The sequence below is a fragment of the Lampetra planeri genome, chromosome 16, assembly GCF_965212315.1.
Source record: "Lampetra planeri chromosome 16, kcLamPlan1.2.h2, whole genome shotgun sequence".
NCBI lineage: Eukaryota > Metazoa > Chordata > Hyperoartia > Petromyzontiformes > Petromyzontidae > Lampetra > Lampetra planeri.
Window position 1 is genome coordinate 1,960,956 of NC_136122.1, and position 27,464 is coordinate 1,988,419.

At 46.6% G+C, this 27,464-nt stretch overlaps 1 pseudogene across 1 annotated transcript in view; it reads right to left on the minus strand.

The window, feature by feature from the left end:
• LOC144722914 (uncharacterized) overlaps positions 1 to 24,053 on the minus strand; it is a 38,096-nt pseudogene extending 14,043 nt beyond the window's left edge. Inside the window, exons 1-13 of the transcript XR_013586111.1 lie at positions 23,832 to 24,053; positions 22,390 to 22,479; positions 16,998 to 17,090; positions 11,110 to 11,318; positions 9,675 to 9,758; positions 8,114 to 8,259; positions 7,654 to 7,745; positions 6,190 to 6,290; positions 5,317 to 5,413; positions 4,101 to 4,219; positions 2,894 to 3,057; positions 1,846 to 1,959; positions 490 to 671 (exon numbers count right to left, since the gene is read on the minus strand). The product of XR_013586111.1 is annotated as an uncharacterized LOC144722914 (transcript). The remainder of the gene's footprint in view (positions 1 to 489; positions 672 to 1,845; positions 1,960 to 2,893; positions 3,058 to 4,100; positions 4,220 to 5,316; positions 5,414 to 6,189; positions 6,291 to 7,653; positions 7,746 to 8,113; positions 8,260 to 9,674; positions 9,759 to 11,109; positions 11,319 to 16,997; positions 17,091 to 22,389; positions 22,480 to 23,831) is intronic.
• Between the last annotated feature and the right edge of the window lie 3,411 nt (positions 24,054 to 27,464).

Genomic DNA, 27,464 nt, shown 5'->3' on the forward strand with positions numbered 1-27,464 from the left:
ACTTGAACAGGGTGAGTCAACCGCACGGATGGCTGGGGAACAGGAGTTCCAGACTATAGGGGCAACAGAGGAGAATGAGCAATATCCCATTTAGTGAAGGCTGAATGGGTGCTTTTAGTGGAGTAGAGCGTACGTATGGAGTAATTGAGCGAGTTGAGTGGGGATAACTAGGCAGGGGTGAGTCCATGGAAGACAGAGGGTCATTTTTAAGTTGGTCCAGTGAGGAGTTCAGATTCACCATACTTAACATCAAAGTTAAGACAACCTCCACAAACACATTGTAGCCTGCTCATGAGAAATGTCAGAGGGTATTTTCAACTTTGCAACTGCACATTTAGAAGTTGCACAGAGACCGCCAACAAACTGCACAACTTTCACCGACTTTGTGGACAACTGCCAAAGTATTTGTGGTGAATGCTCCAAGACAGACCACCCAGCCTTCCAGTGTCATGCGGTGAAGGGGCATGTGCGAGGACGGATGTGCGGTACCCGTAGGGGTGCGTGGCTGCAGGGCCCCGTGACGCGTGATCAGGAGCTGGCTGCTATCCATGAGCAGCACGGCCTGGCCGGCCAGGATGGAGCCCAGCAGATCAGGCTCCGGCTGAGACTCGGGGACGGGAGGCGGGCAAGGCACCCTCTGTAGTGCTGGGCTTTCCCTCAATGGCCCCTCGCTGGAGCCAGGTGGAACAGACACGGGCACACACACCTGCTCAGAGTCGCATCACTGGATACCGCACGAAACCCAAGTGAACCTAGTGTGGAGGTACACAAATGTAGTGCACTGAGGTATGTCAAAGCCCACTTAAATGTACCATCTCCGCTAAAGAATGAACAAAGAATGTACACAAGAATTGTATGGACTTCTCTTGTGACTGATACTGATGTCAGTCATTAGGATCCCCCCCTTTATCCATTCTACTCAGAAGAGCCATCTATCCCACCTCCCGTCCCGGCAGTAGATCATCAAGCGATTACCTTTGTCAAACTAGGTTCGTCAGCATTGAATATATTAAATCAAAAATATTCAACTGCAGCAATGTACACAAAGCAAGCTCAAAGTCAACCCAGACCCATTACACCAAGGTGGCAGTGTGTGTAAAACTACAAAAACAAAGCTCCCCCATAGAGTCTTCAACAGACTATTGTGGCAAGTGCTGTTAACGAGCACATATTCAGGTCGGCACAGCATACAATGGCGTGAGTGGCCGACACCACGCCTGGCCGCCTTTAGTCTCCCCGATGCTGTTTACATACACTGCACTAGGTACTCATTTCAGGCTGAGCTGACCTCGGGGAAGCCCAGCACCAGCCTAGATATTTGTCACCAATGTTGGCTGTGAACGAGAATCAAACCTGGGTCTCCGGGTTGGTAGAACAGTGCACTAAGTACATTACCATCCCCACTTTATATAACTACACACACAGTCATGTGTAAGTAGAGTTTAATGCATGCAAAGTGCGGACACACTCGAGCATGCACGGTGGAGAGATGTTAACCACTTCGCCTGGCATACAGGTGTTCATGGGTTCTATCCCGACCCTGACTCCTGTATATTTGGAGTTTGCATGTCTCTCCCCGTGGTCATGTGTATTTTTCTCTAGGTTCTCTGGTTTTTCCCTCCACATTTAGAATAAACATGTGTTTTGAGTATTTGTCTGCTAGAAATTTCCACCTAAGCCACTTCGTTGAGCTACTGTGTAGCTCAGTGGGCCTTACCTGGTAAAATTAAAAAGTTAAAGTTCATCGTTTTGTTAAGCGCAGCTTTGTGTAAGCAAGTGCAGAGGCGAGAAGAGTGCCCAGCGACGAGGAAGTGTAACAAACGTGTACACGACCAGCTGTGGTACCTGGCAGCGCCGGCCATGATGGGCCGGGCAACAGGACGGTGCGAGTGAACGGCCAAACGGGAGAGCACGCGACGCTTGCTGTCCACGGCGCTCTCCTCTGCGGGACTCTCGGCACTGACGAGACACAGGAGCCGCGTCTAGAGACTCCCCAACAGCAGTGCAGCTAACAGCGGCTCAACATGCCTGAAGCTTGTAGAGATTCCCACAAATCACAGCAGCTAAGTCATAAATACAGAAAACAAGGTGTTCACTCTCATTATGCCAAAGGGGTGAAGACTCCCACTGCTCAGTTTACTTGACAGTTCACGGAGAAGGAAGTAATTTTCTCCTCGGTGTAACCTGTGGCTGCAAATTTGAGGGGAACTAATATTCCGCCTTTGCATTTCCAGTGTATTTACAGAGATTCCTCGTTTAACGTAGTAGATGCATTCCTGAAAAGTGCTGCGTTAAGCGAAAATGCTTTCAGAGGGGAATTACTGTACCAAATCACATTTGCACTTTAATACCAGCCTGCAGTCATCCCATGGCGAGACATCGAAATGAGGGTACGCTGCGTACTGTATCATTCTGCCTACTCTATAATTCCACGTACTATATCATACCGCTCCGCCACGCAGCTCCAGAAAGTAGTTGGTCGTTGACCACTCAGACACCGCGATAAAACCGGCACGTTCCGCGTTATGACGGGCGCTTAAAGAGTTATGAGCACTTTCCGCGCTGTGCAAAAAGTTTTCCCGAATAGAAGAACCGCGCTGTAGCGAAAAAGTGTTGTGTGAACATGCGAGCGAGGACATACTGTAACTGCAAATTGTAATGCCAGTGGCTTCATGAGAACCAAAAAGCAGTCAGGCAAGTGCCCAGCACTGGTGCATCAAACAGTCTTCTCATTTTAACATTCAACTAAACCACCTGCACATGTCAACTGCATGAGCAAAACCGAGACGGCGTATATCACACTACCATACCAATGCCATGGCTGCCTGTAATAGTTTTATTTCCGGACATATTGAACAGGAAAATTAATCAGGAGGCCACAAGTGCCGCTGACCTCTCAAAGGGGTCGAACTGATCTGGGTCTTCGAAGAGCATGAAGCTTGGGGCACCGATGTCGGAGCGACGTGGCCCCGAAAAACGCTGCAGTGGAAGTGTTGCCCCCATGGCCGCCACGGGACCAATGGGGGGTCCGGTGGAGCCACCTGGCGTCCTCTTCACCTGCGCGCAGTGAGGAGCCGGCGCGATCACCACCTCAGCTCAGCGAGCAGTAGCTTCTCATTGCTTGACTTGCCATTACATCAAGCTATCGGGTGGTATGTATTTATGTTGAACTTATATCGCATCATACGTAGTCAATCGTGCTAATCGCAGGTGTGGGGGAAGGACAAACTCAACACAAAAAGTAGTTCGAAAGAAATGCGTTTTCAATCTCGATTCAAAAGTGCATAACTCCAGTGGTTTCCTAATATCTGCAGGAAAAGCGTTCCAGATGGCCGCAGAAGCACATCTAAAAGCGTGCGATGCAGTGAGCATCTTTGTTCGATGGCGAGCCAAAAGCTGTTGCGAGGAAAACTAGAGTTTGTGTGATGGTTTAAGTTTAACAGGCCATAAAAGACTGATGACAGGAGCAGTCAAGGGTTGCCCATAGTGACCCAGAAGGTGCAAAGGTTACTTCATTGACAAATAACCAACTTAACTTATTATTTTACACTAACTAGTAAGGTCAGCATCTTATTCAAAGGCTGGTTTCTGAGATTGACCTTGAATTTAACCCTGGAAACCATTTTGACTCCGCAATCGCATGAACCATGAAGAATACATTTCACACTCATAGGCTGGTTACCTTTTAACATTCAATGTTGTTGAGAACATTATTAAGTTTTTACTTCAGTTATTGGTCAACAGTTTCAGGTCATCAAAGCACCATACCAGAGAACTCAGTTTAATCACAAGCCACTGCAGATTCAAACCTAACATCTCAGCACCGCTGACTTAACGCTGCGACACAACACAGGCCTTATGAGGAACAGGGCCACCTATAATTTCCCATTAATTATTTAATTCGCACATTCTCACTACAAGCTTTGGTAGATATTTTTACAATTATATCTTCACATTTATCTCAGTCTCGGGAATGCATTTTTTTGTCAGAGCAACACAGCTCGAATGACGACACGCTGCCATTTGCAGCACGCGCCGCTGTCGCGCAGCGCCTGCAGGGGTCGACGACGACGAGCAAGGAGTGGGAAGCGTCCGCTCACCATCTTGCGGACACGCTTCATCAGCTCCCCCTTGCGCCGGTGGCAGCGGCGTGCAGACGTGGAGGCCCGCGGCTCCCGGGGACTATTCACACGACGACCTCGCTTGGGCCTCCCACTCACTAGGGCACGGGGGGGGGGGGGGGGGGGGGAGTGGTGGGGGGATTTGGAAACAGGGGCACGACCCAGCTCCCCACAGCCCTCCTGCACTCCCAAACTTGCCTTGCTACCGCCCAGCACATCCCAGCGCACGACGTGGATGACAAAGTCAGCACAGGCTTGACTGGAGGACCAAACAGATAGACTATGAAATTAAACTTTTTTTTTATTTTACCAGGTAAGGCCCACTGAGCTATACAGTAACTCTTTTTCAGAAGTGACCTGGCAAGAAATGATGGCTCAAACCGAAGGACCGGAGAAAAATCCACGTGACCACAGGGAAAGAACATGCAAACTTCAAATATTCAAGCGTCAGGGTCGGGATCGAACCCACAACCTCCTGTATACCGGGCAAGGTAGTTAACATCAGATGACTGATGTATGAAAACGGCTAGATAAAAGTACCAACACAGATCTTGACTGGATATCAATGCGCACGAGTGACGAACGTACGACTGATTGGCGAATCAAACCCAAGTCGCTATTGAGCCTTACTTGGTAAGCAACAAAACTACTGTTCCAGCGTTTATGTAGATAAACCAGGTCTGAGCTGTGCACATAACAAACGCAATGAAACGGGCGATGTTGCCCACTTTCATCATGCTTTAATAAGCAGACTGCTACATACGCTTGGTGCCCATGACCCTAAAACACATTTCACACAATCGAAAGCCAAGATTCTGCAAGGCCAGGTCAACCGTGGCCGCTCCCTTGGCCAGGACTGAAATTGGGTCTGTCACCCAATTAATCTATGGTATTTTGAGGAATCTATATAAATGAGAATAATTTTTATCCCAATTCTGATAATGGGATGTGTGAATAAAAGGCAAACGAGGAGTTTTTTCTGTATCGTGGCTTTGTGGCATACTAGCCTTGCACTATAATCGTTTTTCCACATATTGTTTTTAAACTTATATTTCTTTCACACATCCATGCGTCGTTGGGCTTCCACCTGGTTCTCCGTGCAGGATTATGAGTGCGCAACTATGGGACAGCGCGTGGCAGCACGTAGTAGTTCATGGTATCGTTTGTGGTACCGCTTGTGGAACCGCATGATTACCGTGCCGCGGTGTTGCCCGCCGGTTTAACCCAGCCACGGTGGCCGCCACCAAGTCCTGCACCAGCTGAGGGTCAGGTGAGAAGAGCTCCATGAATCTCTGAAGGCACACAGGACGCAGGGCATATGCCAGGGCAGGGGAGGGATTATACAGCTTGGCGAGGCTGAACAATCAGGTACACACAACAGACGCCAGCACCATAAATATAGGTTAAAAGGCAAGGCATGAATAATCAGAAAGCAAGGATGTTAAAAGAGCAGAGCTTGCTATCATTGTGAGCAGCTAATTAATTTGGCTTTCAGAGAATGTAAAACACGAGTATGGTGAAGGTGGGGCACAATGATGTGTGAATGGGATAGAGAATTACATTTGTGATGGGCATGTGAAATGCAATACACAAAGATAAAGATCCCCCATATAGCCTTTAACAGACTGTTGGGGCAAGTGCTGTTAGTGAACTCTGGAACTGTACACGAAAGGGTGGGTAGCCAGCACCCGCCCGGCCGCCTTTGTCTCCCCGGTGGCGATGTTTACTACACACCACACCAGGTACTAGTTTCAAGCCGAGTCGACCTAGGGGAGGCCCAGGACAGGTTCAGATAATCGTCACCGGTGTTGGTGGCTGTGAGCGGGAATCGAACTCGGGTCGCTGAGTGCGTAGCGCAGTGCGCTAACTGCTACACTACCGCTCCCCTCAATTCACAATAGGAATATTCACACAGTAGGCATGTAACTTTTGAATATTAAATAATGCAACTAATAATTCATCATTATGCAATGAATGTATTCTATGTGAATGGACCAGACAAGACAGAACATACAAGTGAGAAAATACAGAAGAGAGAAACGAGAGTGCGCGAGTGCATGCGCGATACCTGCTGCGAAAAAGATAGGCGGCTGCGGTTGACGCGCGCGCGCACGCGTTCACTCTGCCGCGTGCGTGCGATGACACGCATGGGGCCCGGCGCCACCAAGACTGCAGCACACACATACACGACGCACACACGCAGACACACGCACACGCTCGCAGTTACGTTCACCGCCCCATAGGGGGCCTCAAACAACAAACTATAAACTATGTTTATTTTAGTAGGTAAGGCCCACTGAGCTAATATAGCTCTTTTTCAGAAGCGACCTGGCCACAAATGATAGCTCAACAAAGTGGCTTATCAGGTGGAAATGTATGGCAGCCAAATACTCTAAATGCATATTTCTAAATGTGGAAGGAAAAACAGGACCCGGAAAAAATTTTACGCAACCACGGGGAGAACATGTAAACTCCAAATATATAGGTGTCAGGGTCAGGATCGAGCCCACGACTTCCTTCATAACCAGGCGAGGTAGTTAACATCTCGCCACTGTAGCCTGTGCAAACACAGGCATTGCTCTGGGGCTTGAACCACACAGAGCACCTTCACTGTGATCAGTACGGTAACACAGTCATTAACACTGCCATAAACTGAAGAACATACAAAATGTGAATGTTTAATGCATTCATCAGAGCAATGAGAGGAGCCAGATTGACCGACAGACTTTAGAGTGTGGTGCATTGAAACACTGGGACACTGGGAAAGAAAACATTTATTAAATGTTTTGTTACCAATTATATTTGTTATCACAGTTGCCGACCATAGGTACAGAAGCCAAAAAAATGAAGCGGTCAGAAACAAACAGCGCCATTGAAGGTATAAAATATACATGTCAATACATTTATTGAATTTAAAAAGGTTGTAACAACTTGGGAATACAGACAATGGGATGAATTCCCAAGTGGAGCATTGGGATGAATGAAGCCGAGAGAGAAGTATTTTTATCCAGCAGTCTGGCGGATGAAAACTAAACTCAATAGTTAAATGTTCTTCCACCATACTGCACAAAACTATGCTACTGTGTAGGCGAGTGGCCTCGTAGGTCTGGGACTCTTGCTTAGATCAGGGCACCGATTTAGTTCCTCAGAGTTGGTAGATTCTCAATCCCTGGGGATGTTCGGTACCAATAGACACGTTCAAGAGTTCACTACACAAGAGACACCCTCGACGAACACGTCATAGCGAAGGCACCGGCTGAGTGATGGTATACACCTGCGATCCAGGTCGAAAGTGCAGATTTAACCATTGGCTCAAGTATCACCGATGGAACGGAGCACCAGCCAGCACTCATGCGGGCATGGAGACACAACCCAGCACCCAAACCAAAAGCAACCCTGCGAGCTTAATCTTCGCTGTCGACATGGTCAGCGTGCCCCAGGCCGTGCTATGCAAGCGAGCCAATAGCTGTGACTGAAGAGCCTCAATGGGAAGCCAAGCCATAGCCTTGTGTCAACGGTGCTGGGGCCCTACCGATGGAGGGGGCCCGGGGCAGGCAGGTGGGGCAGAACCACTCCTCCACGGGTATGCTGTCCAGCGGGGGGACCAGGCACTCCATGTGGAACCTAGGAACACAGCAACACAGCCAGCACGGCACACAACAGCTCAGTCAGCTCATCAACCACTCCACACCAACCCCGCACTCACACCAGCCCAACACACCGCATCAGCTGCCCCTAACCAACCACTCACATGTTAATCACACCATTAACCACCACTAACCACCCATAACAGGTCAACCACACCAACGACATCTTAATAATTGCAGCAATCACTTAACATCACGACACTTTGGCTGTATGGACACTGCACCGACTGCAATGCAGCAACCATACACCACAACGGTGCGTCAACACTGCCCAGCTATTGTACTCAAGCACAATAGCTGGGCAGTGCGAGGACCACAACGCACGACCGCGAGGGGGCGACTCACCCTGCATCGCAGGCGTCGCACAGCAGCATGCGTTCCTCGCGGTCGCTGAGGCCGCACGCGCGGCACGGGGTCTCCTCGTCACCGCCACCACTGCCACCGTCGTCATCCCACAAATGCGCCTTCTGCTTCCGATTGGGTACGGCGATCTGCGAGGGCGGCGGAGCAGAGCACACGCGTTGCACTTATGGCCCTCAACCGCACCTCCGTGCTTTCGGGTCGCATCAGAGAAAACGTCGTTCTGGAACTCCCTACATTAGCAAAGCATTAAGTCATGGTGGGGAGCAGCCCTGGACAAAGGCGTCCCTTCATGGGCCTCTGATCCAACACCAGGCAGCACTCCGTGCTCTGCAACAGTTCCACTTGTGTCAAGTAATCTCCGATACACAAAAACAACCGACATTCGCCACTAAGTGGCTGTGACGTCACCACGCCGTTTGTGCCAGGCTATGTGCATGGCATGTTAAGGCCACATGAAGTGCCGAACGCCTGCTGGCAGGTCACGGGACAGACCCAGGTGCCATGGGTTGACTGAGATGACTGGCCGATGCACCACCTTGTGCCCCTACTGTGCAAACTATAAACACACACATACACATGTTCGCCCTCAAAGTCTGGAAATTACAAATTAAATGGAATAAAATTACCACGGACTTTCTCTCTCAAAAAGCGTGGTTTTCATTTGTGTTGTTACTATGAGCATGGGCATCACCCTCAAGCCCAGATGCGATTTTACTTTTGGGTACCACCTGAGGTGGCATCACTTGATTGATGTCATTATGTGGCCAATAACAGTGAATTATTTGATAACCATTTAAAATGAGTGGGGATATTAAGTAATTCACTCTTATTTGGCCATATTAAGTTTTGCCACCATAGGTGGTATGCATTTCCTCGCCAGAACTCTCCATAGACCACATCCACGCTCTGGGCAACAACATGGGAGCGGCGTCCTTCAGGAAACATTATTACCCCACAACATTGTGTAGGTCCACAGCTGCTTATACTAGTTTTGCAGAGCTGGTTACTTGCGGCTAGGCTGCTGAACCTCAGGTATTCACAATGAACTCTGCATCTACACAAGTCTCTCCTCTTATTAGGCTTTGGCATGAACACACCATGTTATGATTCACAGAAGTACCCTGTACTATTCTCCCATATACTGTGAACGTAATTTTAAATCACACAAGTTGACAGAGTGCCCCCTGAGCTCACGCTCCTAATAGACCATAGCATGTTCAGCAGTCCGACTCCACCACTGGAAGGCCGTCACGCCATGGCACAGGTCATCATGTTACAGCATATGCCATCACAACATCGCATCCCAAGGCATCACGTTTCAGCGCAGTAAGGCTGTCAATACACAGCAGGGCCAAGCATTGGCCCGCGGAAGGGGTTACAGCTCCCGTAGCGTACGCAGCCACACACGGACAGGAAGAGTAAAACCTCTAAAATGAACTTGATCAGAGCGAGCACTCTGACTGGGCCACGTATTCACACAAAAAATGGCATCTGAGACGAGCGACCGGAGTGAGGTGCTACCGCCTCACGCCGCCCTCCTTACCGTGCGCACGACGTCGCCACCAAAGCAGGAGAGGGCCGAGATCACCTTGAAGGGCTTGCGATCCACGGGGCACGAGTTGACATTCTGCAGAACAGGGTGTGTGCTACAGCATCTAATACTAACCGTAATGACTGTCAATCTTGAGCCGAACCTTGGGCCAGAACATTAATAGAAAAACCACCTCTAATCCTAAACCCATTGCTAAATAAACCCCAAATCCCTGTTGTAAACCATAACAATGATGTTAGCCTACCATTATCTGAAACAAATCCTAATTATAGCCCCAATACCCTAATTCCTTATGAAATCTTGACATTGTTGAAATTCTATCCAAAAACTCAATGACATAGTGCTTACTGTTTTACACCCAAAGTAGTAAATACTGCAGAGTATAAGGGGCCATCCATAAATGACGTCACGCACCTAGGGGGAGGAGGGGGGTCAGACATTTGTGACGATGTGTGACGAGGGGGGAGGGGGGGTTTGAGAAATGTGACGTCACAAAATGTGCAACTTTAAATAAACTTAATTAAATAGAATTGTTATAACACTTATTTTGATACATGTTCATTATTAACTATATGATTATTTAAATGTATTCCATGAAGGAGCATTTTGCTTCTCCATGGGAGAATGGAGAATCATATATTTTGAATTTTCTTTTAATGATTGTTATTAAACATTTTGATTATAATGATTCTACCAGGGTTTTTCATTCTGTGGAATGAATATGTGATTGTTATAATTGTATTCTCCATTTTTCTTCGTTCTACTACAAAGTTTCAAGTATTTTTTTATAGTTATAATTACTTTTAATATTTTATAATTATAAGAGAATTTCAATATAATATTCTGAACATATGCAGCTTTAGTTAAACGTTGAATAATTTCAAGTGAATGTTATGCTAGATTTCAGCTTTCCAACGCCTCCTTTTTAATACATGTTCTCTCCTACAACATCAGAGTGCAGCGCCACATTAAATACGCACTACAATGACAATATCTTAAAGTGATTTGAAGCAAGTTTTATTTTCAATATGGAAATATGGTTTGGGGGGGGGGGGAGGCAGAGCTTTGTGACGTCATATTTGAGGGGGGTCTGACTTTTTGTGACGCCGTGTGACGAGGGGGGGAGGGGGGGTCAAAAATTGGCCAAAATCCCGTAGTGTAATTTATGGACGGCCCCTAAGAGATATTATGTACTGTAGACCTGTCCATCCCCATTCAAGACACGAGTCTCCACGTATGTATGCAGAACTTCTATCGCACCGTACATAGCTAAACGTGCCAACCAGAGCTATCTGTCCTGTCTGTCACCATGTGCCTTCTGTCTGTCCCATGTGAGACCTGCCTCTCCCCATGTGAGACGTCTGTTCTATTTGTCCCCACTTGAGACCTGTCCCCCCCTTTGTAGGCACACATCCCCCCCGACAACCTTGGCCCACTCAAGCAGGCAGTCGAGGCAGAATGCGTGCTGGCAGCTCTCGGGGATGCCCACGGCCTGCACACGGAATCCGTTTAGGCAGATGGGGCAGCTGTCGCCCTCCTCATCTGAGGAGAGGCCACCGGGGCGGGGGGAGCCGCCGGCCCCAGGCGAGGAGAGCGCCGACTGTGCCGTTGAGAGCGATGTTTGGCACCTGCTGCCTGCACCGCACACAAGGCAACGCGAGCACTTTAACCAAGTGTGGAGCAGTGTGCCAGTAGCTTTTCAGTTGCCCCGAATCCGTTGGAGTGCCGCGGTGGTGAGATGCTAACTACCTCGCCTGGTATACAGGAGGTTGTGGGTCAGATCCCGACCCTGACGTCTGTATATTTGGAGTTTACATGTTCTCCCCGTAGTTGCGTGGATTTTACTCCGGGTCCTCCGGTTTTCTCCTCCACATTCAGAAACATGCATTAAGAGTATTTGGCCACTATAAATTTCCACGTGATAAGCGACTTCGTTGAGCTATCATTTGTGGCCAGGTCGCTTCTTAAAAATACAGTGATACCTCGGTTCACGAACGCTTCGGTTCACGAACAACTCGGTTCACGAACAGAAAATTTCATAAAAATATGCTCCGGTTCACGAACTCCGCATCGGTTCACGAACAGGAGCCGCAGCCATTTTTATGCTAATTCCAGGTTGTCACATGGTCGTGACTTCCTGTAGGAAGATCGTGGAGAGAAGCAGAGACACAGAAAGAAGTACTGTGAGTACTGTGAAGACACTTTCAGTGACTTTTTGATTTTTGGTGTGCTTTTTAGCACATACAGTACTGTACTGTACTACTGTACTGTACAATACTGTACTTACTGTATTGTACAGTTCACCCGTTTGAGTGCTTACTGTCTCCCACCCGCCTCCCACCTGCCTTCCTCCATGCCAGAAGTCATCTCAAGCAAGGTTAGTGTTCTCTCTTTATACATTACTATACTGTACAGTACTACAGTAATGGGTATTGTCATTTGTTTCATATTTTTGTGCTTCAAAAACCAAAAAAAAAGGTCAGAACGGATTAACCGGATTTACATTGAACCCTATGGGAAAATGTGCCTCGGTTCACGACCAATTCGGTTCACGACCAGAGTCAGTTCACGAATTAAGTTCGTGAACCGAGGTATCACTGTAGCTATATAGCTAAGTAAGCCTTACCTGGTAAAATAAAAAAAGTTCAGTAATTTAGTTTAGAATCTCCGACACCAGGTTCCATTCCCGAGCACGCACAACACCAGAAGCAACTCGTGTCGGCAGGTGGCCTTGGCTCCTCGTGGGCGACAGAGCTCAACTGGTAGATATTCGTAGCTGGGTATGCCTCCCACCATCTATTCAAGTGTCTTACTAGCTGCGTTAATGTGCTCGATAACAGCACTTAGCGACAACACAACACGGGATAATCAGGAGGACCTCTGTAATTGTAAGCATGCTGTTAGATACTTAAAAAGACAATGTGGAAAAGCACTTCATTGAAATGAAGTAACAACTCGTAAAACAAATGTGCAGTATTCTGTTACTGGTAGGAACGAAGTGAACCAGCCTACAATAGATTATATTGTCCGTCCGTCCGTCCGATGTCCGATTAGGTGTAGCAACATCTCCCCCTACTGCAAACACTTGGCATGACCCTACAAAAACCTTTAGACTCAGTGAGGCTTTCCTGGCTAAACAAGTGTAACATTCCCTTATAATTCCCTGAGATAGCTTTTAATTAAAACATTTAAATTAATGAGGCTTTCCTGGCTAAACAAGTGTAACATTCCCTTATGATTCCCTGAGATAGCTTTTAATTAAAACATTTAAATTAAAATTTAACTCACAGCGGCCTAAAGCCTACAGCTAGGCCTAAAGCCTAGAACTAGGCCTCAAACTCTCCCTTCGTATCGTACCCCCGCGTGTGTCAAAGGGAGTTAATGTTTAAAAATGTTACATTCCCTGATGTTTTTAAATAGAAACATTTATATTTAAAGCTTTTACATTAATAATTAAAACATTTTAATAAAAAAGTAACTCACAGCGGCCTAAAGCCTACAGCTAGGCCTAAAGCCTAGAATTAGGCCTCAAACTCTCCCTTCGTATCGTCCGATTAGGTGTAGCAACATCGCCCCCTACTGCAAACACTTGGCAGGACCCTACAAAAACCTTTAGACTCAGTGAGGCTTTCCTGGCTAAACAAGTGTCATAATACATTATGTTTATATTCTTTGGTTATTCGTTCCTACCAGCCCACCCCGCAGGGACCTGTTTAACAGTCCGTGCAATTGTTAATGTTGCTAATACGACAGACGGCTCCAAGTTATGGAAAATCTAGGATAAAATTAAAAGTACGTCCAGGATGACCGTCCAGTTCATTCACTTGCGATGTGTACCCCGATGACACTCTTTGCCCTGCACTGTAGCCAGCGGCTTCCGCTTTGTAAATGTGGGTGCACAAATCCCATTCACTCTCAAGGGGCTTTGCCATGTGCATAGAGAAGCTAATGTGGACAACCCGCTGCGCAGCTTTCATCATCATCAGCCATGACCTATCCGCTGTTGGATTACGGCCTCTCCAAATAATTACAGTCTCTTACGGTCTCAAGATGCAACAACACATGTTGCTTCTGCACACGAGCTGAAGTCATCGCTCCATCACCGTATGGTCATACACTTCTCGGGTGTTCCCTCATTTGGCTACCACTCCGCTGTCAGTCTAAACCAGGGGTCCTCAAACTTTTTAAACAGGGGGCCAGTTCAGTCCCTCAGACCGTTGGAGGGCCGGACTATAGTTAAAAAACTATGAACAAATTCCTATGCACACTGCATATATCTTATTTTGAAGTGAAGAAACAAAATGGGAACAAATACAATAGTTAAAATGAAGAACAAGTAAAGTTAAATCAACAAACTTGCCAGTATTTCAATGGGAACTATGGGCCTGCTTTTGGCTAATGAGATGGTCAATGTCCGGTTCCATATTTGTCACTGCTAGTTGTAACAAGTGATGCAAGTGTGCATCCGTTAGTCTAGATCTGGTTGGAGATTTCAAATGTCTCATTCTGGAAAAAGTCTGTTCACAGACATAAGTGCTGCCAAAGATGGTTGCCATTTTGAGTGCATGGTTCCTGAGATGAGGATATGTCTCAGAGGGGAGAGATGCATAGAAACTATGAAGGCTGCTTGACTTGAGTGCGTCTTTCAGTCACAATCCTGCAGTTCAGCCAGTTCCATTTGGTAAATTGTATCCACATTTTCAATGTCAATAGAAAATGGGTTACGGAAAAGCTGTATGTCCTGTTCATGGAGAAGAAGCTTTGTAAATCTAAATTGGAACTCCTTTTGCAATTTTTCCAGTGAATCCACACATGTTTTGTTTGGGAATGCAACCAATGGTTTTTCCGCTAACAGATTTTGAGCTGTGGGGAGATAGCAGAAGTTTTCCTCCTTCACTTGTTTGATGAGGAGGCCTAATTTTACTTCAAATGCTTTAACATGTGATTGCATATCACAGATGAGCTTCCCCTTTCCTTGAAGTTGCAAATTGAAACTGTTGAGTAGCTCTGTTACATCTGTCAGAAAGGCAAGGTGCCATTTCCATTCTGCATCATTGAGCTCTGGTACTTCTTTGTTTTTTGAAAGCAGAAAAGCTGTAATCTGTGGAAGTAAGTCATAGAAACGTTTCAAAACTCTCCCTCGACTCAGCCAAGACTTCTGTGTGGTACAGAACATCTTCATAGTCAACATTTAGCTCAGACAGAAATTCCTGAAATTGTCTGTGGTTTAGTGCATGAGCTCTAATGAAGTTAACACAAGATACCACAATTTTCATAACAGAGTCCCACTTCAGTGATGAGGCAGTGTATGGCTATTGGATGAGAATGGTTATGTTTGTCCATCTCTTGGTTAATGCGAGCAATTACTCCTTTCTTAGACCCCACCATGCTAGGAGCACCATCAGTTGTCACACTGGCTAGTTTAGCCCAGTTCAGCTCCAAACCATTCACAGTTTGGCAAACCTTTTCATAGATATCCTCTCCTGTAGTTGTTCCTTTGATGCTTTGCAGTGCAGCAAGCTCTTCTGACTTCGAAATAGTCATTCGTCCCACGAATAAAAATTAGAAGTTGTGCAGAATCACGAACATCATTGCTTTCGTCGAGTGCCAAGGAAAAATAGGAAAGTTTTTTTGTGGAGTTTTGCAAATGCTGATGCAAATTGTCTCCCATTTCTTCAATCCTCCGTGTAATTGTAGGTCCTGAAAGACTCACTGTACTAAATAAATCGGCCTTCTCTGGACACATCTCTTTGGCAACAGAAAGAAGGCATTCTTTAACAAATTCTCCCTCCACGAATGGTCTGCCAGTGCACGCTATTAGCTTGGCAACTTGAAAACTTGCTCGCAGTGATGAAATATTTAGCTGCTTCTGCTTCACAAAAGTATTTTGCTGAGTTGTTAATGTATTTTTCAGTTTTAATATTTTATCTTTTCTCACTTCTCCGACCAAACAATCATATTTATCTTTATGTTGAGTTTCATAGTGTCGACGTAAATTGTATTCTTTGAACACAGACACTATATTCTGGCATATCAGACACACAGCTCTTTCCTTGTACTGCATGAAAAAGTAATCATAAGTCCACTGTTCTTTGAATATCCTACACTCCGAGTCAATTTTTCTCTTTCTTGACATCATTGTTTCCTAGGGAGTCAAAATTGCTATTAGTAAAATACCAATATATATATACAGCGCTACAAAAACAATATACCAGCAATAACTTTGCCCACACAGAGACATACAGACTGCACTGCCCATCAATGCAGTCTGATTGGGGGAACTCCGCTTTTACCCCAGGCTCACACTGGTGCGGGTGCCATTAAAAAGTTAATTACACCTGCAGTTTTGTTCACAGATCGCAGTGCGATCTGCGAACTCGCAATCGGCGGCGGCCGCCCCCTCTCCCTCTTCCACCAATGACCGTCCTTCTCATGTAGAAAAAAAGTAACAGACAGGCAGCGGCGGCAAAAACACCCGGCGGGCCGGATAAATGTCCTCGGCGGGCCGCATGTGGCCCGCGGGCCGTAGTTTGAGGACCCCTGCTCTAAACCATCAGCCATCATCCCTTCTAGCGACGTGTCTTGGCCAAGCCCACTTAATTTTCTGAACAGTCAATTCACAAACTGCATTTTTTTATGTTCCGTCCCAGTGCAATTCAGAAAGTGCACCTCTCCATGACTATTTGTAAACTCTCAGGCTCTTGTTCAATTTTCATTTTCACTGTTTGTGCATCTGATCCATGTCACAGCAGAGGATATGTTTGGATGCAAATATTTCTTCTTAAGGTTCTGAAGGCACTTTGCTATGTTGCGCTTCATTATTAACCCTTTCCCGTTCCAAGACGTCTGCAAGTTGCAGGGTGGGTCCCGATCACCGCCGAATCTTGGAACGTGTAAGCAGTTAGCACTAATTTTATTTATCGTGGCATAGTGCTGCTGTTATTAGAGACATTGTCCTGTACTCACCACAGACAACCGTAGCGACATGACCACACTCCATGATAGCTGGAGCCAGACTGTGCCCTGAGAACGATTGTTACAGGGTGCTTTATACATTTAAATTACTTATTACAAACCCTCCCACATGGTATTTTACTTTCGATTCCATTCGAAATCGATTCCATTCCATACAGAATTGATTCAGTTACGATGACGTAAACCTACGTAAATGGAATGGAATTGGAAGAAAAACTGATGACATACGTGTACATCATCGGTACAGGCAAGAGTTAAGTTAAGTGTTCCAAATGCGCTCCAATCTGCTCTTGCTCGCCTGTCCACTTCGTTAATCGTTGCAATCCCGGTGAAGCTCACCGCTGGAGTCGCACAGCGCCCAGTCATCCATGAGGAAGCAGTCCTCGTCATCGGAGCAGTCGTCGTCGTCGTCGTCGGAGCTCTCCGCAGAGCCTGCAGGAAGGGGACCGCAGGAAAGTGAGGGAAGAGTGGAGGGTTAACATAGGTCCCAAAACCACAATAACCATAAATGTATATTTTAAATCCAGCAGAGCCACCAGACAACGCATTCGTTGGCAGACTGCAGTGAGTGGGCCTACTGTGGGGATCATGCTGCACTGGTTAGCTGGGCGGTGGTTGTTATCCACATGGTCTGTAATTCAGCACTGTGGAGGCCAGGGTTGGTGGATCGCACAAATGTTGTGATGCTTCCTTCCCGTGGATGTCGATATGCTATACCCTGACTCGACAGGAAAATGCGGTACAGTCAGTGGACGAATCTCGACCTGTTTATATCTTTACAGAGATGTAATGTTGCCCCTTGCGTGCATGGGTTTTCTCCAGGTGCTCCGGTTTCCTCCAACTTACATTAAAAAAACACTCCTCAAATTGGCTAAAAACATCTTAAAATAAACACCCAATGTAGAACCCTCTTGATAAAGTGCTAGGAGTCAGCATGGCTCCACTAAATAAAGTTATTAATATTATTAAATCATTATTCATGTTAATGACATAAAGCATACCATTTTCAGCAAATAAAAGGCACATTAACATAATTTCCCTTGGTGGTTCCGAACCTTTTGTGTGTTGTGTACCTGCTAACCCATCAATTGTCTGTACTCCTAAGAGCAAGCAGGTTTAATATATTAACAAGCCAGATGCTGCTTTAACTATTTGTAATATGTTAATAATTAAATATGATGACAGTCTTCTGAGAAAGGCAAGTGTTTAAAGTATACATAGAGGTAAAGAACGATGCAGCATCGCTTCATTCGTGTTTGCAATATTCCAGTGTCAAAATGCACCCAAAACACATTCACGAATTTAGACAAATGCCCACCTCATGTGTAAGTGGTCATTCTGACTGTCATAGTTGGCCTAGGAGAACGGAGAAATTGCATATGGCCTCGTTCTATAAAGCTAAGGATACGGTGAAGCTGGAAGGATCCTGCTGTCTGGGTGATTTGGCATGGAATAACCCAACTAAACAGCTGCATCAAAGCCAACTCAGGCATTGCATATTCATTTGACTGCTGGATAGTTTGTCCCTTGCAAAGGCAAACAATATGTTACTGGGAAAGGCACTTAGCCACAGACACTCGTCTGAAGAACAAACACAGAGATGGGTAGTGCTATCCTATGTAAACTCTGCTCTTTATGTATTGTGGAGCATTTTAAATGTGCCCTGCCTTCACTTTGCAATTAGATCAGAGATTGACATGTGAAACAACAAACACAGCAATGCAAAATATCTTGGAAAGTGATGTACAAACTAGCTGCCCTACAGATTTAATCCAACATTCGAAAAAGAAAAACTGCCCAATCACGTAAAAGGCTGAATTGAGGGGAACATGAATTACAGGCTGAGCACTGGCAACAACCCCAACCCACAACAAAACAACGGGATCAACTCTAGACCTTTCATCACCGATTCAGGACTGCCTATACACTCATATGGCAAGCCCCAGTCTCGACACAAAATCCATTGTGCACCTGTCGTGCTTTGAATTTCACATTCAGTTGAACCGATTTTAGACCAAGATATGTATAGGTGTTTTTGTTAATGTGCAGGTAATTGTCAAGCATGAAGGTTATGGGTTGGGGCCAGTGCTCGGCAGGCGGTGCACATTTCCCCAACCCCAAAGGAATGATGATTATGGACAATGAGGCGGAGCCGAACCCGAGTGGGAATTCAACTCATGTTGGAAGCCCTGCTTCTTTAACCCATGGTTTATCATGTGTACCAATCCTCCTACACAGCACAACTCCAGGGCGCCAGAACAAAGAGGTATTTGAGATAATACGAGTATTGCTCAGTAAGGAAGTGAATACAGTGTTTAGAAACTATTCAGTAGACACTATACACAAACGTTCCAGAGCAAGAACTGCCAGCAAATGAATTATATATACCTCCGATTAGCACGGTTGGCTATGTATGGTGTGAAAGAAGTTCAACATACATACATACATAGTAGAATAAACAAACACATAGTATCTATAACACCTGCACAGACACAGAAACATGTCACAAGGTAGACCTGAAGCCAATACATACTTACATTGTTACATTTCTCCACTCAGTCTGGTTGAATGAAGTTAATGTTTAAAATCCTGCTTCTGTTTGCCAATTTACTGAAAACATCTTGTAACTATAACTAAAGATATTAAGCTTAACCATAATGATATTCTGATAAGTTTTGATGCGACTTCTCTGTTTACTAGGGTTCCATTGAACGAGTCAATAAAATTACTCAATACTCTGGTAACTAACACAGGTTTAGCCAAAAATATCCCACGACTAGCTGAGCACTGTCTAAAGAACACCTATTTCTTGTGGAAAGGTAATTTAAACAAACAAAAGGAAGAAGCAACAATGGGCTCTCCTTTTGTCTCCTGCGATTGTGAATTTGTACGTGGAAGACTTTAAAGCAAAAGCAAGAGCTTCAAGCAAACTAAAACCCTCTGTTTGGTATAGATATGTGGATGACACATTGGTGGTCTGGCCTCACGGTAACGACATACTTAATGAATTTCAAAATCATCTCAACTCACAAAACCCGTCTAATCCAGTTCACCATGGAAGTGGCAGCTGATAGAACTCTCCCATTTCTGGATATTCTGCTCGAGCATGGCCGAAATGGTAAAATAACACACAGCGTTTCCAGAAAGAAAACGCACACTGACACCTATCTGAATGCAGTCACACCATCATCGCGGACACTCGTACATCGGGCTAAGAAAGTGTCAGATGGTGAAAGTCTGAGAAGTTAAATTAAACATGTTAAATAAGCTCTGCAATTGAACGGTTACAATGATACATAAATCAAGAGCACTGAATGCCAAAACCAAATAAAATAGCACAAACGTTGATACTGATCAAGCAATTCAAACTATTAAAATACTGTATATTGCGGGAGTAATTGATAAACTAGACATTTTTGAAAGAAAAAAACACATCAGAGTGAAATTTTGCACAGTACATAAAATACAAAAACGAATATCTGGTACTAAAACGATTAACAGAAGGTGTGTACCGATTACTCCTGTGGTAAATGCAATGCTGGTCAGATGGGATGAATGATCAGCATGAGACTAAAGGAACATCAAAATAATTGTAATACTCGCAAACACAACTGTTGGCAGTGGCAGAACACGCGTGCCAACAAGGATACACAATTGATTTCGATGTTAAAGTTTTGTGCAAAACTAGTTACTACTGGCCACGACTGATTAGAGAATGTATTTAAATTTGGAGAAATACATTTTTTTTTAACCCTTCTGATAACTACAGACTTAGCATATTATCATGTAAGACCGTTTAACTGCATGGCTGTACAGGACACCATATGTCGATAGTGTGTAAGTGAGCAACCAATAACAAATATTGTGATTTCTTGCACTCAAGAAAACTTCAGGATGTACATGCATGGTGTGTGCATAATATATGTACGTTGTGCATGCAGATTATGTATGATGATTAACCTATGAATAACCCAACTGGTAATGGGGGTATCCATTGTAATTTATATGCATACATTAACCACCCCCCCCTCCCCTCTGGTCTTCGCACATGATTGACTCACAAGTGACAACATCACGTTATCTCTCGATTCAAGAACGAAACAAGAGGGTTTCTCCACAACTCTGGCTGTCACCTGATGATGCTGGTTGCAATTACTGGCGAAACATCGTACTCAAACTGTAAATGTTGTGGGTTTACTCTCCAACACACCAGTGTGCTGAACTAGTAACGAATTGTTTATGTAGAAAACCTTAATAATTAGCTGTCGGTTTAACGACACATTTATATTTACGTGATCTAACCAAAAACCTCTTATGGTTATACTGCGGAGACTTAAGCAAAATAAGCACTGAAGTGGACATTAAAATACTCTGCCACAATCAATGCAAGAGAAGACTGTGTGCCTTAGCAGCTCAACCTACATGCTTGATAATTACCTACACATTAGCAAAACACCATACATCTCCCTGGAAAAATTGAGCTGTAGACTGGTTTAAAATCGGTTAAACTGAATTTGTGAAATCATGGCCGGGCGGAGCTAAGGAAGGTTTAACAAAGTCAATGATACGGCAAAGAGAATGCATCCTCAGGCTTAAATATGAGGGGTTAATGAAACCAGAGGCGTGCGTTTATGAGGACGCGAAGTATTTCCAAGACGTTGTCTATTCTTATAACGTATAAAGTGCATTACAATGGTAACAAACCTCAAAGGGATAGTCTGGGGCACAAATATCAATATACAGGTCAGAAGAAAATGCAGATAACATGCAACATTTATGATAAAAAGCAAAACTATAGTAGCAGAATTTCATACGCAAATATCTAAAAGGAAGAGCTGATCCAACTAAGTGCACATTATGTTTGAACGGCCTTACAGGATCCTTCAAGCTCAAATGGCAGACAATTTAATGTATTGTAAAAATCAGGTTATACGTGTCAAATTATGGCGTCCGGCTTGTATGCAAGGAGCCATCACGTCAATGTGTAAGCTCAGATAATGCATTACATAACCACACAATGCACTGCATACACGCCGTGGGAAAGTGGTGCAGATGATCAGGCTTTTTGCTCGAAGGCACACGGTGAGCAAGTGTTCAGAGTATGGTCATGACAGTGGGTACGTTTTGAGGTTGGCGGGACACCTTAACATGTATCTACGTCCCAGCTACCGTAACGGCAAGGCCATGTGTGCAATCTTTTGGAAAAATACCGTGATGTATTGCTTGCTTCCAACTCAGATGTTACCCCTTCATGAGAACCAGTCATCACATCAGTGACGTCATGAATTCAAGCTGGTGGCAACATGCACCTCGGGAATTACACTCAACAAAGAGCGCTGTTATATTTGAATGCCAACAACGATTCTTGAAACGGTCTCCTCCTTCAAGGTCATCGTGCGAAAAGATAATGGAATCATGGCTTCTGCCATTGCAAGTACTGTGCCCAACGCGTTTTGTTCCAAATACTGTCTTGCTGTTTCAATGTTTTTTAGTTTATTTTTAATCCAGAGATTAGTGAGTAAAAAAATAACCCTATTGCTATAATCTAGCAAGGAAACGTTCAAGTGTGCTCCCCTGATGCAAACATTTAAATATGCCTTTAATTGGACTCCTTACTTACAGATGCACAAGTGAATAGGAAGTGTGTGAAGGGACGTAATATTGGCTGCAAAGCTGCGAGCAGCAGCAAGCAGCCTACACAGAACAGTGCAAGGCAGTGCGTGCATCTTACTCTGGCTGTGAGGAATGCTGTCGTCACGGTCGCCCTGCTCCGAGTGACTCTCGTCTTCATCCATGGTTGAGCCAGGTGAGGGGGACAAGGCTGCATCCCCACACACAGTGCAGAGCCGCTTCACCCAGACCTCCACAAGCAGTGACCACTAACACAATTCACAAGCAGTGACCACACACACACACTCACACCACAATTCACAAGCAGTGACCCCACACGCTCACCACAATTCACAAGCAGTGACTACTCACACACACGCATCACAATCCACAAGCAGTGACCACACACTCACACCACAATTCACAAGCAGTGACCACACACACTCACACCACAATTCACAAGCAGTGACCACACACCACAATTCACACAGCCATGCCACCCACACAAGGAGTTTCTATTAAAGCCACATTTTTCTGAAAAGGGCTGGAAAGTAAAACGCAAGTGCAGTACATCTAGAACCAGAATTAACAAATCTGGCTGTGTCAACCAAAAAAAATAATATTAATTGCTCAACTCGTTTTCAGGATAAATTATTTATTGCACAGCAATCATTAAGTCCAAAGGCACTCGAGATTGCTTTCGTCCACCGCTTTCATCAATACGGTCCACCTTCAATAATTTCCTTAAGTTTAAGAGGGGGGCCTTAGTTTAAGGGGAGACATACGTCGGTGTAAGGGGACAGCGACCCTGGTTTATAAAGAGGGACCCTGGTTAAGGGGCCAGAGACCCTGGTTCAAGGGGACAGGGACCCTGGTTAAGGGGACAGGCACCCTGGTTAAGGGGACAGGGACCCTGGTTAAGGGGACAGGGACCGTGGTTAAGGGGACAGGGACCCTGATTAAGGGGACAGGGACCCTGGTTAAGGGGACAGGGACCCTGGTTAAGGAGACAGGGACCCTGGTTTAAGGGGACAGGGACCGTGGTTTATGGAGAGGGACCCTGGTTAAGGGGACAGAGACCCTGGTTAAGGGGACAGGGACCCTGGTTTAAGGGGACAAGAACCCTGGTTTAAGGGGACAAGAACCCTGGTTTAAGGAGACAGGAACCGTGGTTTAAGGGGACAGGTACCCTGGTTTAAGGGGATAGGGACCGTGGTTTAGGGGTACAGGGACTACGTCTGTAACACGACACCAACACGGGCGCACACGCCGCTCCTAAATGACCACTCTGCACCACGTGACGACTATCCTTGAACACCATTGGAGAAGAGCGAAGCACGGCCCAATGGAGCGCGGAGGCTGATCAGAAACGAGGCCTCGGGAGAGGAGCAGAGGGCTCCCTCCGCTCTCCCCTCTGCCTCCCGATCGGACACCGCTCGCTCTTCCCTCCTCTCCCTTTGCCCCATCCCTCTCCCTCCTCTCTCTGACTCGTCCCGGCACCCCCCGAGGTCGCGATTTCTCGCTCTTTAAAGCGGCGAAACCGCAACTCGCGTCACCACTCACCTCATGCACAATCCCTCACGCGGGGGACTCGCGCCGCGCGGAGCTCTCGCGCCGCGCGGAGCTCTCACGCCGCCTCTCACGGGCCGGAGACTCACGGGCCGGAGACTCACGCCGGGCGATGTCGCCCGTGCGCCGCGCACCGCGCGCTTTATTCACTCGGCGACTGCTGCCCTTAGCTCGGCGCCATGACACGCGTGACGTCACGAGGCGGGAGTCGGGGGAGGGGTGGGGCTCGCGGGGGAGGGGAGGGGCTAGCGGGGGAGGGAGAACGCGAGGGTGGTGGGGCGGGGGTGGTCAGGGCGTGCAGAGGTCGAGGGGGTGAGGGCGAGAAAGGGGAGGAGGGGCTAGTGGGGGAGTACAGGAGTAGTAGGGGAGGGGCTGGAGGGGAAGTGTAGGGTTAGTAGGGGAGGGGCTGGTGGGGGAGTGCAGGGGTAGTGGGGGAGGGGCTGGTGGGGGGGTGCAGGGGTAGTGGGGGAGGGGCTGGTGGGGGAGTGCAGGGGTAGTGGGGGAAGGGCTGGTGGGGGGATGCAGGGGTAGTGGGGGAGGGGCTGGTGGGGGAGTGCAGGGGTAGTGGGGGAGGGGCTGGTGGGGGGGTGCAGGGGTAGTGGGGAAGGGGCTGTTGGGGGGGTGCAGGGGTAGTGGGGGAGGGGCTGGTGGGGGAGTGTAGAGGGGGAGAGCGAGGAGACGGTTTAGGGGGTCAGAGGGGAGGGGTTGGCGAGACTCTGACCGAGGGCCCAATAGAATTTTCACATCTCTTTGTCGGGGACAAAGACAAATATCCCCGGTATAGCCTTTACAGACTGTTGGGATAAGTGCTGTTGGCCACCAACAAGCCCGGCCGCATTTGTCTCCCCAGTGCCGATATTTACACACCGCACCAGATACTCATTTGAGACTGAGTCGACCAAGGGGAGGCCCAAGACCAGTTCAGATAATCGCTGTCACTGGTGTTGGCCGTGAGCTGGTCCCGGTGTTCGTAGGGCAGCGCGCTAACTGCAACACGAGCGCTCCCCAGCCACGCATTCACACAACTCGGCGTTATCAAAGTACAGTACAACTAATAACGCGAACCCCACCGGTGGGGGAGAGGGGACTCCCTTCACCGCATTAACAGAAGAGACTGAGCGACGCCACGTCGGCATTCAGAATAAGAATATTTATTTATACTGGAGGAATCCGATGAGCTATGAAGCTCTTTTTCACAAATGTCAGAACTTGACAACAACTAATAATACAAAAAAACACGATAGGAGTGCAAATTATAAGCAAGATAAATAAATCACTTTAAACATATTTACGAATTAAACAGAACTTTTTTTCATATTACTAGGGAAGGCCCACTGAGCCATTCATTAGCTTCTTCAGAAGCGACCTGGCCGCAAACATTACTCCCTCTAGGACCCGATGAGTGTGACAAGGACGCTTCCTGTAGTGATGGTCAAATTTTGTTTGCGGACCACGTCAAGATAGTGGCTCTTACGTGGCCACGGGCCCCACGAAATGAAGACGCGACTCACAGGTCATGGCATGCAGGGGCATAATTACTTATTTCAACGGGGGCATTTCAAGATATCGACTGTGGGCCCCCCTCCTGTCTCCCGACTCACTTTTACTGAAATAGCTACGGATGTTTTTAACCAGTATACAATAATATGGAAGCTATAACTCTATCTATTTTTTGGAATTACATTTCTTAAAAGGTTTTACTTGTCTCGCTGTTGATTTTGGGCCCCGCTGTGGCCGATTGGGCCCCTATGCATCCTATAACGCTGCATACTACATAGTTGCGTCTCTGCACGTACGCATTCATTTAGGTGACCTGGGTCACTCTTGCGAATGAGACAACGTAACTGTCATGTGCTCCCTCGAGTTATCGCCTGGTTACACCCAACAAACTTGAAACCCAGACTGGCCAGCAGAGGGCAGTGACCGACATCGTTTGGAGCTGTGTGGCCTCGAGGCTGAACTATGTGGAGTGAAGGGGACACTGCCAGGTGTTGGAGGTCTGCTCCTTGGCTCCATGACTCTCTTCTTCAATCGAATCATTCGCGTCGTTGTGGAGAATATAACAAAATAGTCAAGTAAGCAAATCTGTCTCTATGAATTTGTCTCTCCACATAAAACGTTTAACATTTATTAAACAACTCATTTCCCCAATGGCTTTCTGGGAGGGCATAATTCAGGAGCATCAATTCGGTAATAGCAAACTCTGGGCCGGTTTCGACAATCTGGTGGCATCGCATCCTCTATCTTTAGTTATTGTCGTGATCATTTCTAATTTCCCCCCATTGGGTGTATATCATCAGCCATTGTCAATCCACTGCTGGATGAATACCTCCCCAAGTAGTCTGCATTTCTTACGATCCTGCGATGTAATGATCCACATAGCATCTGCACATGAATCGATGTCATTGCTCTGTCTCTTTGGTGGATGTCCTCCTTGAACGTGTTCCGTGTCTTGGCGACCACTCTCTGATTAATTCTGATTGCCGGCCACCATCCCTTCTCGCAGTGATGTCTCCTGCCCGGACCCACTTAGTTATATGGACGGATTGAACGTCACTGACCGTGTATTACCTCTAATCCCTGTGCTTCTCTTTCCGTCTCAGTGTAATAGTAAGAATGCATCTTCCAACGCTTCTTTGTGCACTATAAATTATTTTACTTTATTTTTAGGAAATGGTTACGGTGTTTCTGAACTGTCTGCCATAACAGGCAGCACGGACTGATTAGAAACTTGCTTCGTTTGCCACTTTGTTGTATTTACTTGTTATTATCAAGTTCAGCTGTCCCGAAGCACTCTATCCTGGTCTCGTATGCCTCTTTATTTCGTCACTATGATCCCAGGCCGCCTTCAATATCTGTCCCAGGTTCACACAACTGATCTGTGTTCCTATTGCTGCTGCCCTGGCACCGCCCAATGGAAGATTTGAGTCACCAGCCAGGCCCAGGACAATGTCGCTCCAGATGACCTCATGGGCATTGTTTTTCCCTACGCAACTCTTGAGGGCATGTGTTTTCCAATGTTACCCTGTTGACATTCATTTTTCAATGTTACTCAATGGGAATTTATTTTCCCCACCTACGCTCAATTCCCAGCCACAGCTCACATCAGTCTCACGTGGTTATAGGAACTTGTCTTGCGCCTCTTGACTCAGCTTGCTGGGTATGATTCTGGCCACACCACCCCATTCTTAATAGGTGCTCGCAAACAGCACTTTTCCAAACGGCATTTTGAAGGCTATGAGGGCTGCGTCTATGTGCGTATGTGTGGGCTGCGTGAAACGGACATTGCCAAAGGATGTGTGTGTGTGAGGCGAGTCTGTGTGTGTCCGCCGTAGTTGACCGCTTCCCGCCACAGCGAAGGCTGTCGCGCCTCCGCGTTGTTCTTCCACTCCGCGTTGGTCGAGTGGCCCTGGTGGGGAAACCTCGGACGCACCGCTCGATGCTCCACCGAGCCATCTCCACCGCTCTTAGCTCTGCCCGCTGCCGCCACAAACGGAGCCACCCAGTCACCTCACCTGCCCTCGTAACGCACTAAAAAAAATGTTGTTGTTCCATTTCGCGAGTATTTCGTTGACCGTGAGGCTTTGCGATGGAGTGGCGGTAACGAGCCTTGCGTTGGGTGTGGCT